General features: G+C 42.7%; 1 long non-coding RNA gene across 1 annotated transcript; it reads right to left on the bottom strand.

Annotated features, from left to right (window-relative positions):
* Window positions 1-12,719: 12,719 nt before the first annotated feature.
* Window positions 12,720-13,114, bottom strand: LOC110678920. The gene is made up of 2 exons (XR_002502049.1): window positions 12,846-13,114; window positions 12,720-12,784 (listed from the first exon to the last, which is right to left on the bottom strand). It is a non-coding gene; the product is annotated as an uncharacterized LOC110678920 (long non-coding RNA).
* Between the last annotated feature and the right edge of the window lie 7,032 nt (window positions 13,115-20,146).

Genomic DNA, 20,146 nt, shown 5'->3' with positions numbered 1-20,146 from the left:
TTTATCCAGGGATTTCTTAAAAAATTGTTCCAAAAGATTCTCTATGGCTTTCTTTTATTCTTGAACAGTTCCGATAGAACTCTAAACCACTACTCCAGGAATTTCTCCAAAGACACCTCCAGAAATTCCTTTAACTATTCCTCCAGGAATTTTCACACTACTCCGGAATTTCCTTCAGGAAAAATTCTATAGGATTACGGAGATTTTTCAAATGTGTCTGCAGGCAATTTCTCCAACGATTATTCCTGGTATTGCTCCAGAGATTCCACCAGAAAATACTCAAGATTTGTTTTTCCTGGTATCTATCAAAGAATTTCTCCAAAGGTACCTCCAAGGATTCCTTCAGCAATTTACCCACGTTATCATTCAGATTCTACAGATTTTATCTTTCATTTAGATTTACTGCAAGAAAATCTATACAAAGGTTCCTCCTGAAATTTTTCAAGCAACTTTTACAGAAATTTACTAAAAAAAAAACTAAAATTTTCTATACCTTGTCATGTAATTTTTTTTTCGAAGTTTTTTTTTCTGAAAGGTTGAAATCTTAAGTTTTCATTCCATAAAAAAGATTGGAAATCGGTTGAGCTGTTCAAAAGTCATGATTTTTAAAGAATAAAGATTCTATTCCACTGAAACCTACAGTGTGTGCCAACAAAAAATAACTGCTTTTTTATTGAAAAAAAAAACAAAAAATAAAAAACATGCATCGCAAATTGACCGTAAACGTAAAATTCACTGAAATTACAAGAAAACATGAGAACAGCAACAGCCCCTTTGGTCCCCAGTCCTTCAAAACAAAAAAAAAACGGAAAGTATTGATTTTTAATGTACAAAACCAATTTATATATATTTTTAAGTCAAAATCTTTAGCTTTCATTTCGTCCAAGAAAATTGAAAATCGGTCATGCGGTTCAAAGATTATGATTTTTTTAAATATTTTCTTGCAAAATCACGATTTTTCTGGTCACCGTATTTTGGAAATGGTCCCCTAATAAAAAATATCCAAACACACGTGTATCCTTATTTCGGCAAAGGAACAAAATAGCAAATTTTCACAGAATTCGGTGACCCACTAGATCGGTTTTTCATGGAATGGCTGTATATTTTTCCTTAGAAGTTCTTCTGCAGATCGCTAGGAATCTATCCAGAGATCTCTCCTAACATTTCTTTAGGAAATGAATTTCTGAAAAAAAATTGAACTCCTAGGGGAATTCTGGGAGGCATCCCTGGAAACAGTTTTGGATACTCAGAACAGCTCTCTAGTGAATTTTTTGGGTAAATCTTGTAACGATTTCGCTAAAGGTGTCTGTAGGAGAAAGCCTTGAAAAATTCGTGAAGTAATTACTCATATAATTCTTGTAGAAATTACTTGTGGAATTTCAGAGCGATTCTAGTAGGAATCCATAGAGGAATTTCTGGAGTTACGTCTGTTGTAATCCTAGTTGTTCACATGTAACTCCTGCACAATGGTCGAAAAAAATGAAGTTTGGCCAGAACTAGTTTTATCGCCTTAATCGATGAAATATATAATCTGAATATGTTATTTGGCGTTTCTATTATTTCAGAAGGAATTATTCACATATCACGTAACTTTTTTTTTAAATTGTTTTTTTTTATTAAAAATGTTATCAGACTGGGCTTTTGTTTGTTTTTGACCGAATTAGATCAAAATGTATATGAACAGTGGTTAAATATATTTTAAAAGAACTCAAATCTCAAAAAAGTTTTTGGTAGTTTTGGCCACCCTTTTATATAGATCCCGACCATAGTGCCCTGGAGAAATTCTTGGTGACATTTCTGCAGAAATCCCTGTAGAGATTTTTCTAAACGAATCTTTCGAGAAGTCTCTGGAAGAACTTGTTGAGAAATCTGTAGGAATGCCATTAGAGATCGCTTGAAAATTCTGAAATAATCCCTGGACCAGCTGTTGGAGCAATTCCTGGTGAAATTCCTGGATGAATTTCATTGAAAAAAATACCGAAGGAATCCATGGAGGAGTGGGAAGAGGTATTCCTGCAGGAACTCCTTAAGTAACTTCTTGTGAAATCTTTGGAGGATAATCCTGGAATAATCCTTCATAAAATCCCTGGATGGAATTAGATGAATTGCTGGAGATAATCCTGGGGACCTATCTTAACCGGTCTGAAGGAAAATCTGGTTGCGATTAAAAGTTCTGCCTTGCGGAATATCTGGCTAAATCTTAAGTGGAATCACTGGAAAAATCGCTGTATGGATCACTGTAGAGATTATCTTGAAGGTGTTTCTAGTGAAATCCCTACAGAAATATTTGGAAAAGACTCTGGGAAAATTCTTTTCTGACATAATTTCCAAATTTTTCCGAATATAACATATGGACAGGAACCACAATAAACGATCTAGATCAGAGATTTGCAACATCAATTAGTTCTTAAATGGAATCGGGTCGTAAGACAATGGAGCTGGTAAATGCTGGGCATGGCGTACCATTGGCACCTCGTGTACCTGAAGGAATAAAATAGACCCCTCTGCGCGGTTCTTGAGCTTGGATTGGATTGGATTGGATTGGATTGGATTGGATTGGATTGGATTGGATTGGATTGATTGGATTGGATTGGATTGGATTGGATTGGATTGGATTGGATTGGATTGGATTGGATTGGATTGGATTGGATTGGATTGGATTGGATTGGATTGGATTGGATTGGATTGGATTGGATTGGATTGGATTGGATTGGATTGGATTGGATTGGATTGGATTGGATTGGATTGGATTGGATTGGATTGGATTGGATTGGATTGGATTGGATTGGATTGGATTGGATTGGATTGGATTGGATTGGATTGGATTGGATTGGATTGGATTGGATTGGATTGGATTGGATTGGATTGGATTGGATTGGATTGGATTGGATTGGATTGGATTGGATTGGATTGGATTGGATTGGATTGGATTGGATTGGATTGGATTGGATTGGATTGGATTGGATTGGATTGGATTGATGGATTGGATTGGATTGGATTGGATTGGATTGGATTGGATTGGATTGGATTGGATTGGATTGGATTGGATTGGATTGGATTGGATTGGATTGGATTGGATTGGATTGGATTGGATTGGATTGGATTGGATTGGATTGGATTGGATTGGATTGGATTGGATTGGATTGGATTGGATTGGATTGGATTGGATTGGGATTGGATTGGATTGGATTGGATTGGATTGGATTGGATTGGATTGGATTGGATTGGATTGGTTGGATTGGATTGGATGGATTGGATTGGATTGGATTGGATGGATTGGATTGGATTGGATTGGATTGGATTGGATTGGATTGGATTGGATTGGATTGGATTGGATTGGATTGGATTGGATTGGATTGGATTGGATTGGATTGGATTGGATTGGATTGGATTGGATTGGATTGGATTGGATTGGATTGGATTGGATTGGATTGGATTGGATTGGATTGGATTGGATTGGATTGGATTGGATTGGATTGGATTGGATTGGATTGGATTGGATTGGATTGGATGGATTGGATTGGATTGGATTGGATTGGATTGGATTGGATTGGATTGGATTGGATTGGACTTGGACGCTTCATGTGGTACACGATCAACAGTTATCACAAAATTTTAAATTAATGACAAACATCTAGTGAAACAAGTAGACGAAACCAGTTCCATTCATCCGAAGTGGAAAATAATTATACCTCATCCTCTGTAGATCGATGCTCGATTGATTCGCTTCCGCGCCTCCTCTTCGTTTCCATTTCCAACCGACGACGAAAGCCCCGAAATTCAATAGAATCGCACTTTGCGTCGCGCCTAGATCAACCCCAGCTTCTTCAACGTCTTCTTCTTATCGCAACCTATCCGGCATCCCAACGCCTTGGTCCATTCTTCCAGTAGCAACATTTCTTTAATGGATCTCGAAAATCTCGCGCTTCCTGGTCACTTTTGCTTTTGTGGCTGCGATGCGATTCTCCCGGGGTAGAATTTCGGCTCGCTTGCCCCCTAATTATAGAGCTCCGATCCGGGCCCGGTTCTCGATTCTTGGTTCTAGTCTTGCCCGGGTATTGTTTTCGCTGAGCAATGCCTTTGGCGTCACACATCCAACTCAGTCGTCATCCCAATAATGTATTCGTCGTCGTCTTCAAAAGCTTCAGAACAGAGAGATCCAAGATCTAGGCTCGGATCGATCGATAATCGGTAGCCAGAAAACTATCGGCTAAATTGAAAGGGGAAGTGATTTCGCTTTCATCCCACTCGCTCCCGATGGGAAAAAAGGGCTGCCAGAGAATTAGAAACTAATTACAGTGGCCGAAAAGGAGGATCAGTGAGTGGCTGGACATTAACAGACTGCAATTAGAATGCATTAAGGCCGAGGGGATTTGTTTGTTTTGAAAGGATTTCGTTCGGATGTGATGTAATTGGAAGGGGGATAATTGAATAATGTCAGGAAGCGATCAGATTTCGAAATGCTGCATACAGCCCCATTTTCGGTGGTTGGTTCAACAATGGTGGATCTACGGGTGACTATCTCTCTAGGATTATCAGATTCTAATACACAGACCCGAAGTTTTAAACAGTATCACCGACGCCGTGTGGAGTGACATTGGAACTTTGACCGCCTTTTTCGATGCATCTCATGGCTAGTACTTACTTACTTTTGCTGGCTCTACGTCCTTCAAGGCATGACCTGCGCCATAATGTTACGCCAACTAACTCGATCCATGGCTGCTAACATCCAGTTTCTCGATCGCCCCACACTTCCAAGATCCTGCTCCACTTGGTCAAACCACCTAGCTCGTTGCGCTCCCCTTCGTCTTGTACCGGCCGGATTTGAGTTGAACACCATTTTTGCGGGATTGATGTCCGGCATTCTCACAACGTGTCCCGCCCATCGCACCCTTCCAGCTTTGGCGATTTTCTGGATACTGGGTTCAACGTAGAGTTGCGCAAGCTCGTGGTTCATTCTTCTCCTCCATACCCCGTTCTCACATACTCCGCCGAAGATCGTCCTAAGAACACGTCGTTCAAAAACTCCTAGCGCTTGCAGGTTCTCTTCGAGCATTATCCACGTCTCATGCCCGTAGAGGACTACCAGTCTTATCAGCGTCTTGTACATGGTACACTTAATACGGAAGTGAAGCTTCCCAGACCGCAAGGTCTTTCGGAGTCCGCCCAAGTAACACACATGTTATAATTAAGCATTATTGACTTATATATGACCAAATCTTGTTAAATATCAGTTGAAAATGCTCAATTATAACATGTGTGTTTCTTGGGCGTAGTAAGCACGACTTCCGGCAATGATACGTCTTCGAATTTCTCTGCTGCAGTTGTTATCCGACGTAACCAATGATCCGAGGTAGACAAATTCGTCCACCACCTCGAACTCATCCCCGTCGATCATCACGCGTCTGCCAATGCGAGCTCTATCGCGCTCGGTTCCTCCAGCCAGCAGATATTTCGTCTTCGACGTATTTACCTTCAATCCAACCCGATCTGCTTCACGTTTCAGCCTGGTATACTATTCAGAAACCACCTGGAACGTTCTTCCGACAATGTCCACGTCGTCAGCAAAGCAGATGAACTGGCTGGATTTATTGAAGATCGTGCCCCGCATGTTGAAACCCGCCCGTTTCATAACACCTTCTAGCGCAATATTGAACAGGAGGCAGGAAAGACCATCGCCTTGTCGAAGTCCTTTGCGTGTTTCAAACGGGTCCGATAATGCACCCGATATCTTCACGCAGCACTGTACACTATCCATCGTTGCTTTGATCAGTCTAGTCCATAGATTCCCAAACTGTGGGTCGCGACCCCCGTTCCGTCGATTTCCTTCCACGAACCCAATGGCTCCTTCCGCTGCTTTGGTAATGGCTGCTTTGAGACTACTCCAGCAGTCCTTAAGAGGGGCTTCGGTGAGCTCTCCCTCTTCCGGCAATGCTGCTTCAAGGATTTGCGCGTAATCATTTGCGACTGCGGGTAGCTTGAGTCGTTCCAGGTTGTACCGTGGTGGGCGTCGGTACCCAATGTTGTTCACAACGGAGAGTCGTTGGCGCACTTTAACCGTCACTAGGTAGTGGTCCGAATCGATGTTTGCGCCGCGATAAGTTCTGACGTCGATAATGTCCGAGAAGTGTCTTCCATCAATCAAAACGTGGTCGATTTGCGATTCAGTCTGTTGGGGTGATCTCCAGGTGTACCGATACGGGAGGCTGTGCTGGAAGTAGGTACTACGTATGGCCATGTTTTTGGAGGCGGCGTAATCAATCAGTCTGAGGCCGTTTTCGTTCGTAAGTTGGTGAGCGCTGAACTTCCCTATAATCGGTCTAAATTACTCCTCCTGGCCAACCTGAGCGTTGAGATCTCCGATAACTCGATGTCCAGTATCCAATTAGTGGAACAGTGGCTTCAGAACGAACCCGTCGCAAATTCAGGCTCTGGCATCGGATGCAGTGGCATTCCCGCTGGCACGGAATTATGCACCGGTACCGTTCACAAACAGAAACCATCGGCTACAACGACATTCGCTGCGGCTTCAACGCCGAAATCCGGACAACAAGCAAAGCTCACCTTCGGGCTCAATCCAAGCCTGCCACTGGCCCAAGGCGCTACTTCTGAAGCAAATCGTAGGCAACCAGCTGAGCCGGAGTTCCACGCGCAGGATCCATTGGACTGGAGCCTAACTTGGGACGTACCTGTCGCACATCAACCGCTACCAAAAGGGCAATTCACTGTGGACTTGCAGGAGATTCAGCGGAAATTCCTTGGCGTACAACTATGTCCGTCAAAGCCGTATACACAGCAAGTGGGTCCATCGTCGTCAAGCCAACCTGTGAGTGGTAATCACCCGGTTGCCAATGTCCATGAAACAAGTTCGTCGCAGCAGGAGAATATCGCTACAATACCAGCAACGACAGGTGGTCCACAACCGTGCTAGGTAATCTTGGATCCAACTGTCTCTCAGCACGACCAGTCGTCCGGCCTCGAAGCACTTACCACTAAGCAGTATGCACCAGCAGCAGTTACCACGGTGAGTCAATTATGCTCTGATTACATTTTACCACAAAGTAGAACAAATGCATTGCATTCGAATGTAACGTTCAAAGTACCAAGGCTTTCTTCATTAATTGAACATACTCCCTTCGGCGTAACCGACCCATACAAGCCCCCTCAAGCTCTTCGGAGAGATGCATCAACGTTTCACCCAATGTACAAAAGCACCCCCTATGTCCGCCCCGTTACTGCCCCCTCCGTGCACTTCGCTGATCATCCAGTTGCTTCCTCTTCCGGTCTGCCAATATTGCCCAATGTACGAACAGTTCCGAGTAATCCGACCCCAATAGTGTCTTCAATCGCCGTAAATAGTGGTCATACGATTCCGATTCTGCCTTCCGACTCAACATCTGTCCTCGTACCAGCAACTGAACCGTGGATTAGTGCTCCGACATCTCAACAACTCGCTGCCAGGCACATCGTTCCCAAGGAGCTTCCAATCTTTTCGGGCGATCCTGTCGAGTGGCCGTTGCTCGTAAGTTGCTACCAGAACACGACACAGTTGTGTGGTTTCTCCAATGGGGAAAATTTGATGCGTTTGCAGCGGAGTCTTAAAGGTAACGCACTCGAAGCAGTAAGGAGCTTGCTTCTGGAGCCATCGTCGGTCCCATTGATAGTTACAACTCTGCAGACTCTTTATGGACGGCCGGATTTAATTATCAACTCACTTCTTCACAAGGTTCACGCAACTCCATCTCCGAAGCCGGACAAGTTAGAAACGTTGGTATCCTTTGGCTTTGCATGCCAAAACCTTTGTGGCCAATGGCATTCCGAGGTGTTATTTTCCGGGATACCATCCGGAAAGCTTCGAATCTCTTGAGCTGCACATATTCGTCGATGCTAGCGAGGAGGCGTACGTGACGTCTGCGTTCTTCCGAACTGTGGACAAATCTCAAGTGCGCTGTGTGCTGGTTTCATCGAAGACGAAGGTGGCCCCACTCAAACCTCTTTCAGTTCCTCGTCTTGAGTTGCAGGCAGCACTACTGGGAGTCAGATTAGCAAAGTCAGTGGCGGAAAACCACACTCTAGTTATCGTCCGTCGATTTTTCTGGAGTGATTCAACCACTGTTCTGTTGTGGCGTGTCGAGTGTCTGAAATCCTGGACACAACGAAGGTGGACGAATGGCACTACGTACCCTCGCGATTGAACGTTTCAGATGATGCGACGGAGTGGAAAGATTGGCTCCAGATCAACAGCAACCACCGTTGGTTTCGAGGACCGAGCTTCTTATACGACCCTCCACACACGTGGCCCAAACCGAAGGAGCTTCCTGGTTCAACAGCAGAAGAGCTTCGGCCCATCCATGTTCATCAGGAAAAAGCGGAACAGCAGTTAGTACAGTTCTGTCGTTTCTCCAAATGGGAACGTTGTCTGCGAGCTGTGTGTGTTTATCGGTTCATCGACCAACTTAAACGTAAAAGAGGTGACGAAATCACCAAGGATCCACGCATTTTTACTCGAGAGGAGCTCCAGCGAGCGGAAAACACGATATTGCGGCTTGCACAGTTCGAAGTTTTTGCGGACGAGATCATCACGATGGATAAAAATCAGTTACTGCCCTCGGATCAACGTCAGCGTTTGGAGAAAACAAGCTAACTCCTTTTCTGGACGAACGAGGCGTAGTTCGAATGGACAGCAGGATCTCCAGCTTCTCTGAAGCGCTCTATGATTTTAAATACCCAGTTGTGCTACCCAAAAGCCACTACGTCACTCAACTGATCGTCGACAGCTATCATCGGCGGTACAACCATTGCAATGGAGAGACAGCGGCGAACGAAATGCGACAGAGATTCCATTTGTCGGAAATGAGAGCAGCTTTTCGGAAGTCTCGGAAGTTTTGTTCTTGGTGCCGGGTTTACAAGGCAACTCCATCCGTTCCAAGAATGGCACCGCTACCGGAAGCACGGGTGACTCCTTATGTCAAGCCGTTCAGTTTCGTAGGGTTGGACTACTTCGGTCCCTTTCTGATCATCCAGGGTCGACACGAAGTGAAGCGCTGGGTTGCCCTCTTCACTTGTTTAACCATCAGGGCAATCCATCTGGAGCCAGTGTCCAGCCTATCTACGGAATGCTGCAAGATGGCTATACGACGCTTCATAGCACGGAGGGGGGCACCTTCTGAGATCTATAGCGATAGAGGGACAAACATTGTCGGAGTCAGCGGCGAATTGCGAGAGCAGATAAGGGGCATCAACAGTGATCTGGCTTCCACGTTCACAAATACCATCACCCAATGGCGCTTCAACCCACCAGCTTCGCCACATATGGGGGGAGGGGGTGCTTGGGAACCGTATGGTTCGTTCGGTAAAGTGTGCTTTGGCTGCGTTGTCTGCCGAACGTTAGCCAAACGAAGAAACTTTGGTGACTCTACTTGTTGAAGCAGAGTCTGTGGTAAATTCAAGGCCGTTGACCTACATGCCCCTAGTGACGGCAGACCACGAGGCGCTTACGCCAAACTGTTTTCTGCTGCTGAGCACTAGTGGGGTGAATCAACCACCAAGTCAACTTTCGGATGGTAAGTTGGCCTTGCGATCCAGCTGGGCGTTGTACCAACGTCTACTGGACCAATTCTGGGTTCGCTGGGTGAAGGAATACCTGCCCACCATCACTAAGCGAACCAAATGGTTTGTTGAGAGCAAACCAGTCTCAGCCGGTGACCTGGTCATGATTGTAGAAGACCAACTGCGGAATGGATGGATCAGAGGACGAGTTCTTCGTGCGTTCCCTGGACGAGATGGGAGATGTCGCAGTGCAAATGTCCAGACTGCAACCGCCGTCCAGTAGCCAAGTTAGCCGTCCTAGAAGTGGCGGATACTGCTCGTGAGGACACGGACCAATACGGGTCGGGGAATGTTCAGGATGGCACCCAGTCGTCCGAATTATTAGCTGCGGGGCGAGCGCCAGCAACGGCTGAGTGACCAGCCGTCCAACGAGAGAAACTGACTCTGCACACCACACATATCACACTCAGTATTATTTGAGATAGCACAGCAATCATACACGCTAGTTGGACGAAAATACGTACGAAAAGTAAATTACCTATTATTGTTAGTTTGTTGGACAGGACAGGAGTTAGAATACGAAAAAGGACTGAAAGTGTAAGGCAAACAATCATGCAAATATTTACACTAACCAACTTACGTTACTAACAACTAATCATGCAACATTAACTTAAAATTAGTGAACTAAACTTACCAAATGTGAACTTAAATCTAATGGATTAAAATGAAATTTCAGCTAAAAGCGAACTCTACCACAAAATCCGAGTTTTGCTAAACGGATGGTCCGAAATCCCATCACCTGTGCCAACAATTATCATCGGTTAACAAATTTTCAAAACCAGTTTTTTCTTGCTCAACATTGAAGCAATATTCAGGATAATCTATTGTACTTGCTATGTAATGCATTGAAAGTTTTTCATCAGGATTTGTTCAAATTTGAATGAAAAACCTGTATAATAGTTGATAATTGCTGATCATGGATTCTTGAACCTTAAACTAGTTGACAGGTAAAACTGTCTTTCAATTTAACTTGAAAAAAAAATTGATACAGATCAGCCAAATTCGTCAAAAGCAAAAGAATTGAGTTCCATGTTACATTCCTTCGAAATACCGATAAACATGTTCATACATTCATTAGCACTAATTCAATACTATCATAAATACGATTCAAACAGAATTCTGAGCAGTCTCACAGTAAATTGTTTTCATTAATTTTTATCTGATTTCTCTTATGTTAGAAACAGTCTTCAAAAAATCTCACTCCAAGAGCTGCTAGGATCCAAATCATGCAAGGCAAAATAGTTTTCTCGCGCTCAATTTCTTTTGATCAAGGCACGCATTGAATCTTGCCACTTGTATGAAAGGATTCAATCCCAGGATTGAATCCTTGATGATAATTACGTCAGACGCAACGATAAAAATGTATCTAGTTACCGTTGTCAGGAATAATTTGGTTTGTTAGCACATATTTTTACTTCTACTGTCCTAGCTTCTACTTCAGTACCGTTTTGATTCATATTACGGACACTTAAGGACTCAGTGAAGTATAACCCAGCATAGAGCATACAAAATAAATCATTCTGTATGATTCCTTAGCGCTATCGAGCGTAAGAAGCCCTTATCTTTCAAATGGTGGGTAAAGAATACGCTTCCGCAACTTGAATATTTTTTAATAAATCAAAATGTGTAGCCTTTTCATGATTCTTATTCCGGACGCTTCCTCACTTTTGCCTCATATTCCGGACACTTTGAATCGAATTCCGGACAGCTCATGATAATCATTAATGGAACAGTCAAATCATCAATTGAAATCGTCAAACCACTAAAGAGACATCTAAGGTAGTTGGGCATTATAAATTTTCGAAGATATTCATGGAAAAAGCTTACTAAAACGAGCCTCGAAAATGAGAACTTTTGAACGACAAAAATTGAAACATTTCGTGTGAAATGTTTCCCATACAAAGTAGAGTGTCCTGAATTTGAAGCTGTCCGTAATATGAATCAAAACAGTATATTTTTAAATTTTGGAATGTTTCAGCGACGTTAGTGGAGTAATTAAGTTGATTCTAGCGATGTTGTTCCAAAAAGTGCAGTTTTCAAAAATCATATTCGTAACTATGATGGCACCGAATCGTATGATGTCCGTATCGAAAAATTCAGGCAAAACTGACTCGAATTGGTTTCAAGGATGCAGTCGTCCCTTGTTCAGTTGGAGCTCCTAAGAGAACACTTGGAAATTGGACGCCAAAAATATTGACTAATAAATTAAACATTAAAAAATAGAATTATTATCATTGACCAGTTTTGTAAAGAATTGTTTGTTGATTTCCTTTCTTATATTGCAAGCGAGATCCAAAACTAAAACCCCTAGAAGTCCCTAGATCCTAAGGTATTTCAACAATTTCACATTAGCAGCAGCAATAACGTTGCACGTATGAAAACTCTATCTCTTCAAAAAAAATTAAGCGAAACCCAGCTTTTACAGAACGTCATTGACCACTTCAAGTGAGCTCTCTTGCGTTATTTTTCCAGGGCGTTTGAGATCGATCACCTAACTTATGCATGGAGAAATTTCTGGCTTGCAGTCTCGAATTCTTAATTAGAACACTTTTTTTACTGTAAAACAATATCGTTTCAATGTAGGATAGAACACACGACGGCAAAAATTCCTCCAATATTCGAGTTCCAGTCGATACTTCACTAATTTTCTGAGATCTTGATTTTTCAAACGACCCAAGCAGATCGTTTGATTCCTACCATGAAGGATGCTTACTTGTGGTGACCACGAGCGTTCGCAAAAAGCTGGGCAACTGTCGGAATTCCACACAAAATTGAAACAAACATCTCCCGTACAGAGATTCACTGATGACACATCATTAGTAAGGATTCAATCTTGGGATTGAATCTCCAGCAAAATTACGCTCACTGAGATCTGAAAATTAGGATTCAAAACGCTCCCATTTATTGGGATTTATTCAAAGCATGCTTGTTTGAATCCTGGAGTAGAAGGATGCTCTTTGAAGACTGGTTATAAATTAAATGAATACTCTGTAAATTTCATCAATTCCAATGCTGCTAAAGCTCTGCCCAAATTAAACTCCAAGTTCCATCGCCATGATAAATCGATCGAATGATAGATGACGCATGATTGGCCTCGCTCTGCACTTTCCATGTTACCCCTGATGTTGTTGTCAGCCGACAATGACGAAGACGATGCGACGAATCGAAAGCAGATCTGTAACGAAAAAAAAGACTCCACAAAATGATCCATCCAAGTGGTCTGCCTAATTTCCTACCATGCTTCTTCAACCCGACACAGTTCAATAATAATTTGATAATCGTCAATCGGACGGTCGTCACGCTTCTCCTGTAGAAATAATCCTAGGCAACAGGGCCCTCAGTCAGTGCCAACTAGATCGGGAATCACGGCGACGAAGACGACGACTATGGTGGAGACGCCATCTTTTATTCTTCGGGCTCGACAAAAGGTGACTTTGATTAATTCCATTTCATTTCGGTTCCCTGTTGCTCGTGTCGTGCGTTGCGTTCGTATGCCGGCTATTAGCTTGACGATCACTTCTTCTTCGGTCTCCCGAAGCGGGACAAATGGTTCTCGCGGCAAGTGATCGCCTCGTGTCCGGCTCTCGGCCCGGCCTAATGAATTTCGGGTTCTTCCCGCTTTCGGGTGGAAGCCGATTTTTGATGGATTCTTGATCTGGCTCCGTGTCGTGGCGGTCGGTGATCTATCCAGCGCGGGAAGGGAAACAAATGAGCAATTCGTTTCTATCGAAATTTGTCATTAATTTGATCCAGCAAACAATGACGGCATCAAGGTCGCAGGTTCATGCTGATCGACAGCGCGGCTTTTGGTGATTTTTTATCTCTTCATCGATAAATTATCCGTTGAGGCGATTATCGTTTGGGTGGACTCGGGCTTCCCTATTAATCATAACCCAAATCCTATTGTCTCCGCGTTCAGCGCGGTACCGTTTCGGGAGATTCGATCACCGCTTTCTGGATTCGTGTATTCGCTTCCCATGACACTGTTGTCCCGCCCGACGAAGCAACAAGTGGAAAATGACCGTTAAACAACGTCTCAAAACACCGCCAAATAAGTCACTTGTGAAATTGATGGATGACCTGAAGAACACGTCGCGTCGCACCGGCAATGCGCTTCAAAAACACTAATTACCGTTCCGTGTGACGTGGATGCGGATGGCTGGGCGCGCCTGCGAAGGTCCTTGATCGTCGTCTTATCGCGACCGCTTGATCTGCCAGCCGAGGCCTGGTTCTCACATTTCATTAGCATCTCATTTGGGCCGAATTGGCGGTGTCTACCTTCCAACCTTACGCGTTGTTACGCTGCCTGCGGAAAGGGGGACAGGTTGAACATAATGATGACACACAAGTGCTCGATGCGAGTGCCCTTGATGATGGCTGTCTGCACATAGCGTAATATTTCTTTGCGTGACTTGATCGCTATGCGGTAAATTAGTCCTTGCGCTGTGCTGATGCGGTGAAATTAATGGGCTTATCGTATGGAGCGTATACTGACACTGGGTGGCATAAGTGGACAACTGGATTAATCCAATGGGGTTCGTTAATGAAGATGTGCGTGGAGTTCCGTTGAAGATTAAAACAAAGAAGGTTGTTTTACTTAAGAGCCAGTTCGCGAGAACCGCAACCCCCTTTCCAAGGGAAGTTGTATTGATGTTCTCCGATCAGGCTGAAATTTTCAGGCATTGTTCTTCTATATAAAGGAAGATGTTTTGCAAAATTTTAGATTTTTATATTAGGGGGAAGTGGGACAAAATGACACCCAATGATTTCATGTCACTAAGCATGCAAAATCACAAAAACTGACATAACTATAGTAAAAGTGCACGGATTGTGTTGAAATTTAGCATGATTACTCTACGTTATATAAACTTTTAGATTGGCATGGTATTTGGATTTTAAAAGTACTTCAAATCTAAAAGATGAGTTTTTCATAAAAATTAAGTGATTTTCAAATCGATTTTTTTCTTACCAACCGAACTAGGTCAAAAATCTAAATATAACGTTTTGTAGAGCAACTCATGGGCTTTCATTTGAGGTGTAATCCAAATTTTCGAAAATTTTTTTTTTCGGGGTGGTGTTTGAACTTGAGCCATTTTGCGAGTACCGTAAAACGGGGTAACTTTGATAGTTTTTTCGAAGAAAACTTGAATATGTATGCATGCTGTTTCAAAGAATTATAATTTATATTTTTAAAACAAGTACTGGCATCCTACCTATCGATTGCTGTTGATAGATTGCCAAAAGATTTATTTTGAATGGATATATAATTTTTCATATAATCGAAAGTCGGTTTTCTGTTTTGGGGTAACTTTGATAATGGAGTATGCATCGAACAAAATTTAATGAATTACGAACATTTGTAGGGCATTGCATACCTATAGGCGTTTAACGTTATATAGAAATTTCTGACTTAGATTACAAAAATGGTCCCAGTTTGTGAAAATGCTTTTCGCTAAAAGATTTGAGACCGTATTCCAGTTCTGTGATAACTAGGCTGCCAAATATAAGTGGCCAACTATTCAAAAGTACATCAAATAGTGATCGTAGAACAGATTGTTTGTAAGCGTTTCAAAAATGCTAAAATTGTGTCAATTTTTAATATTCGTGTAAAAAGCCTCAAATGGTCTCGATTCAAATGAAAACAGCTTTTATATGGAGTGTCATACTAATATTCTTCAGTTTTGCATTCGTTTGGCTTAACCGATTAACAGAAATTATGATATTTCGTTTAGTATGTGGTGGGCTACACACTATCAAAGTTACCCGCATTATCAAAGATACCCCGTTTTACGGTACCGCAACCCTCTTGCATAGAGAGGTTGTATTGATGTTCTTCGATCGAGCTGAAATTTACAGGAGTTGTTTTCCTATGTGAAAGAAGTTATTTCGCAAAATTTCAGACATTTTTATTAGGGGGAAGTGGTACAAAATAACCACTAATGATTTAATATAAAAAAATTATACAAATCCAAGTAAACTGCTATAGCTATAGTAAATATGCACGGATTTGTATGAAATTTGGCATGTTAACTTAACGTTATATAAACTTCAAAATGAACATGGTATTTGGATTTGAAAAAATGTTTCAAATCGAGAAAAACCTGTTTTTTTTTTATAAATTATATTTTTATCAAATCGGCTTATATTTTGTCAACCGAACTAGGTCAAAAAACTAAATATTAAAAATTAAAAAAAATCCGGACGGTATGAGCAGTGTGTGAAGGCCTCCGATTATATCATACCGTGTTGCCGCTGCCATATCTGAAAAAAATGTCATTTCCTTGCAAAAGTGATTATGTGGATAACAATAATAAGGCATTGCACCAATGTTTTCGGTCGGCAGTAAGCGTTGTTTCTTCTCACGCTGTTCGGTTGGGAATCAACTACCACATTTTATTAATTTGGGTAATGTTTTGATGGGTTCGATTGGGAGGGCCACATATGTGTGTGTCTTATATGATGGTATGTTTGCTAGAGATCATTTTGTAAATAATTGAGTTGAGCTTATTTTAGACTGACTGCACATATGGCTGTTATGAGACATTGTACTGTTTACATCTTGAATAGAATTTTGACTTTTACTGGCCTTGATGTTTACAAATTTAACGAAAGAGTTAAATTGCATTTTCTCACGAAAATTAGGTATAGTGCAGCCCAAGCAGGACAGTTCAGTTTTGCGTCGTCCGATAGATTTAGCTTACGGTTTCGCGCGTGTTTTCGTCGCCGGAGATTTTTTTTCCTGTTTCGGAGCGTCTTGCTGGGTAGTGCTTCGTGAAGCCCAAGCAGGACAGTTCGGTTTTGCGTCGTCCGATAGATTTGGCTCACGGTTTCGCGCGTGTTTTCGTCTCCAAAGATTTTTTTCTGTTTTGGAGCGTCTTGCTGGGTAGGTATTTGGAAGGCACAAGCAAGACAGTTTGTTTTCGGGACGCCAAGAAGTTCTGCTGTCAGTGTCAGTTTTGTGTTTAGTTGAGGATGGATTACCAACTGGTGAGTTCGTTTCATGTTTGTGATAACACATATTTTTTTGAAAGCGTAACTTTTAAGTAATTTTAAAACAAACTTTGTATGGTTCGTCACTATAAGTGTCGGCATTATGCTTTTTTCTTATACAATTTCAATATACATATATTTGTCTCTTTTTGACATTATTAAACATTTTCTTTTGAATTGTTCGACATTGTGAATGTTGACGTATTTTTTAAAACTTCTACCATATCGAGACAAAATGCACAGTAATGCTCATATGTAATTTTCAAACAAACTATGTATGGTTCGTCACTACAAGTGTCGGCATTATTCCTGTTTCATATAATTTAAAATATATACAGTTGTGTTCGGAATGGTGGTGGTGGGGGCCGGTTTTCATACGGAATGCTCAACTTTAGCGTGCTGTAGCTTTGTTTCCTTATGGGCAATCGGCATGAAATTTTAGGGGTGAACTACAGATGTACTCAGTTTTGTTTTCGCAGGATTTGGGGGACTACGCGCTACCGGTTGGGGGGTTGGGCACTGGGTGGGATCGCTCAGAATATAAGTAGTTTTTGTATTGTAAATTTTTGTTCAGCATGAATTTTATAAAAAAAAAATGGCTTGTTTATACATTTATAGCTTGGGTGGAAATGGTTGAAACGATGAATAAAGAAAAATTCAAAAACTCAAAATACAGCAGATATTGAAATTATTAAAACTACTATTATTTTGAGCGATTTCACCTGGTGTTTGACTTTTCAGCCGGTGGTGTGAAGGTTTTCAAGTCTTGTGATGATAGGGTTGAGTATGTTTGAGGTTTACTGCCGGGGTTTCATGCCGATTGCTAGTATGGAAGCCGAGTTGCGGCGTGCCGGGGTTGAGCATTTTGTGTGAGAGTCGGCTTTCACTGCTATTGTTCTGAACACAACTGTACATGTAATATTCAGTTTTCGTCATTAATAAAAACATCTTTTGAATTGTTCGACATTATAGATGTTGACGTATTTTTTGAAGCTTCTACCAAAAACTTCTCGAGACAACAATACAACACTAGCTATAAATATAAGTCGTATATTTCCCCCATGGATCGCATCACCGACCAGAGGTGACTCCCAGATCTTTTCCTCCCTCACTAATTAACATTCTTCCCGTGGTGATTGTGGAGATGCAGAGGTATTCTCGGTCTCTGGAAGCAACAATCATTACACCCTAACATTCCTTCCCCATCCCAACTGACTGTAAGGACTTGGCCGGCGCCGTTATTGATCAATAATATTAGATCTGCTAAAATTGGACTTCGAGAGTAAGCGGAAACTCCCATCCCTTATTCATTTGGATCGTAGTGCAATTCTTACCAGTTCCGATGAATCACGGAGTAGCAACCATTGACATGTACAGTCAGTCTATGCTATGCCATGCTATGCTGCTAACAATGGGGTTGTTCCTATCTGACATTTCGGAAGGGACACGGAAAACAAAATACACCCAATATTTGAGTTTAAGCCAAGGGGTGTGACAAAATCTAAATAAACATCAAAAAAGGTTTTTTTAGACTTAAACAAATTAAAAATATTAAAACATTGAGTACTCATGTGTTGTTGTCCTAAACTTAAACGTTTGGCACTAAAATTGGAACAGGGCTTTAGGATCCTATTCACTCGGTTAATGGCCGCTTCTCTCCGTCCTCGACTGTGACCCACGCTCTCCAGGTCCTGGTGCATCTGGTCAATCCACCTAGCTCGCTGCGCCCCACACCTTCTTGTTCTGACCGGATTCGTAGCGAACACCATTTCCGGCATTCTTGCAACATGTCCTGCCCAGCGTATCCTTCCAGCTTTAGCTACCTTCACGATACTGGGTTCGTCATAGAGTTGAGCGGGCTCGTGGTTCATCCTTCGCCACCACACGCCGTTCTCCTGCACGCCGCCGAAGATCATCCTTAGCACTCGGCTTTCGAAGACCCCAAGAGCTTGCAAGTCCTCTTCGAGCATAGTCCACGTCTCATGCCCATAGAGGACTACCGGTCCTATGAGCGTTTTGTACATCGTGCATTTGTTGCAGGGGTGAATCTTTCTTGACCGCAGTTTCTTCTGGAGCTCATATCCAAGCAGCATATTCTTTGTTATCGATACATTCACCATTTCGACGCATTCACAGCCTTACTTTTGTTGCTTCGTGTTTCAGGCGGGTGAACAAATCTGCCACCGTTTCAAACTTTCCCCCAATAATATCCATGTCGTCCGCGAAGCAAACAAATTGTCCGGATCTCGTCGAACAGGAGTGTTCGCCCGAGATCTTCACGCAGTTTTGCACACCGTCCATCGTTGCTCTGATCAATCTTGTGAGCTTCCCGGGAAAGCTTTTCTCGTCCATGATTTTCCGCAAATCTACGCGGTCGATACTATCGTATGCCGCCTTGAAATCGATGAACAAATGGTGCGTAGGGACCTGGTACTCACTAGAGATGGTCGGGTTCGGGTTTGAAAATTTGAAATTTTCCGGGTTCGGGTTCGGGTTGGGTTTGAAGGCTACAAAATTATCGGGTACGGGTCTAGTTCGGGCTTACAAAAAGTCGGGTTTGAGTCGGGTTTAAGTCGGGTTTAGTGAGAATTGTGAACAGAGTAACAACAAAAAGCTTCCCTATGCATCAGAAACGTAGAATTTACCATCTTTTCAACCTCGGGTTTTTCTTACAAAAAAAATCGGGTTTCGGGTCGGGTTCGGGTTTAGACAGTGAAAATTTTTCGGGTTCGGGTCGGGTCCGGGTTTGCTTTTCAATTATTGTCTCGGGTTCGGGTCGGGTCCGGGTTTGAAGAAATAAAATAAGTCGGGTACGGGTCGGGTTCTGGTTTGAAAATTGTGAAACCCGACCATCTCTAGTACTCACGGCATTCCTGGTGGATTTGCCGCATGAAAAAGATCTGGTCCGATGTCGAGCGGCCGTCAATGAAACTTGCTTGATAACTTCCCTCGAACTCGTTTGCTGGTGATAGACGACGGAAGAGAATCTGGGATAGCACTTTATGGGCGGCGTTTAGGATGGTGATTGCACGATAATTTTCACACTCCAGTTTGTCGCTCTTTTTGTAGATTGGGGGTAAAACGCCTTGCTTCCACTCCATCGGTAGGTGTTCCGTTTCCCAGATTCTGACTATCAGCCGATGCAGATAAGCGGCCAACCTGTCCGGGCCCATCTTGATGAGTTCGGCTCCGATACCATCCTTGCCAGCGGCCTTGTTGTTCTTGAGCTGTTGAATGGCATCCTTAATTTCCCCCATCGTGGGAGCTGGTTGGTTTCCACTGTCCGCTGTGCTGACGTAGCCATCGCCTTCGCTGTCCTGACCTTCTGTGCCTGTGTTCTCTGCGCCATTCAGGTGTTCATCGTAGTGCTGCTTCCACCTTTCGATCACCTCACGTCCGTCCGTCAAGATGCTCCCATCCTTATCCCGGCATATCTCAGCTCGCGGCACGAAGCCTTTGCGGGATGTGTTGAGCTTCTGATAGAACTTCCGCGTTTCTTGAGAACGGTACAGCAACTCCATCTCTTGGCATTCAACCTCTTCCAGGC

The sequence above is a fragment of the Aedes aegypti genome, chromosome 3 (assembly GCF_002204515.2).
Source record: "Aedes aegypti strain LVP_AGWG chromosome 3, AaegL5.0 Primary Assembly, whole genome shotgun sequence".
Taxonomy (NCBI): domain Eukaryota; kingdom Metazoa; phylum Arthropoda; class Insecta; order Diptera; family Culicidae; genus Aedes; species Aedes aegypti.
Note: the sequence above shows the minus strand (reverse complement) of the source record. Positions and strands in the feature narration are given on the sequence as shown.